The following is a 1,302-nucleotide window of genomic DNA, read 5'->3' on the forward strand; positions in this document are numbered from 1 at the left end:
CTCTAACATTATTAAGGAAATTCCAAAACTGATTCCTTTTGCATAAAAGTATACCATGTTCAATAGTTTCAAGCTGACATTTATTTAGTTTGGTTGAGAAGCTAAACATTAAATTCCAACAAACTTGTATTTTAAGCTCCAATGGATGGTGGTGCTTGGTTGTGGAGAAACCTCTGTGGAATCCTGGGAGCATGAAAGAAGAAGTGCATAAAGTTAGGTCAGAAGGTGAAGGCCCTGGTGGAAATGCGTAAGGGAATTAATAGGGTAGGATATTGACTGCTTTCTCCTCAAAAATTTTTAAACGTATTCAGGGATGGAAACATAAGCACTGACTTGGACTTTATTCCCCAGCCTCGAAAAGATAACATTTCTTGTTGATTAACTTTATTCAATTTAAGCATATTAGAGACAAAACATATTGTAAATAAATATTAACCTAGAATTTAACCATATTCTAGTCAATCAGTGACTCTTTTTGTGTCTACTATACAGTGCTTAAAATTCATTATGTTTACTTTTTGTCTTGCAGATTGTATTTTCTAACTAAGAATTTCATTAGGGAGGCCAGTATAAGTCTGTGCTCCAATTAAGAGTGAAGTGAGATTACCTACACCAAGAGTGTTGATGTAGGAGGTGATGGGAAATAAACTGTGCTTCACTAACAAGCGAGATAGTCCACACACTTAGGTATACAAGATGTCTGAAGGGAAGATAATTGCCAACAAATAAAAATCTAAGGGGGGCTGACCTTCACAATGAAGAGGAATAAGTTGTGGAGATCTTTTTCCTCTCCATAAATACATAAAAATTACATCTACATGTGGAACAACTCCTACAGAACACCTATTGAACACTGGCAGAAGACCTCAGATTTCCGAAAGGCCAGAAAATCCCCACATACCTGGGTAGGTCAAAAGACAAAAAAGCACAGAGACAAAAGAATAAGGATGGGACCTGCACCACTGGGAGGGAGCTGTGAAGGAGAAAAAGTTTCCACATGCTAGGATGCCCCTTCACTGGTGGAGATGGGGGGTGGGAGGGGGGCACGTTTCAGAGCCATGGAAGAGAGCACAGCAGCAAGGGTGTAGAGGTCAAAGCAGGGAGATTCCTGCACAGAGCGTCAGTGCCGACCAGCCCTCACCAGTCTGAGACACTTATCTGTTCACCCACCAGGGCAGTGGAGGCTGGGAGCTGAGGCTCAGGCTTTGGAGGTCAGACCCCAGGGAGAGGACTGGGGTTGGCTGCGTGAAGACAGCCTGAAGGGGGCTAGTGCACCACAACTAGTTGGGAGGGAGTCAGAGA

This window comes from Lipotes vexillifer, unplaced genomic scaffold, assembly GCF_000442215.2.
Source record: "Lipotes vexillifer unplaced genomic scaffold, Lipotes_vexillifer_v1.1 scaffold1213, whole genome shotgun sequence".
NCBI lineage: Eukaryota > Metazoa > Chordata > Mammalia > Artiodactyla > Lipotidae > Lipotes > Lipotes vexillifer.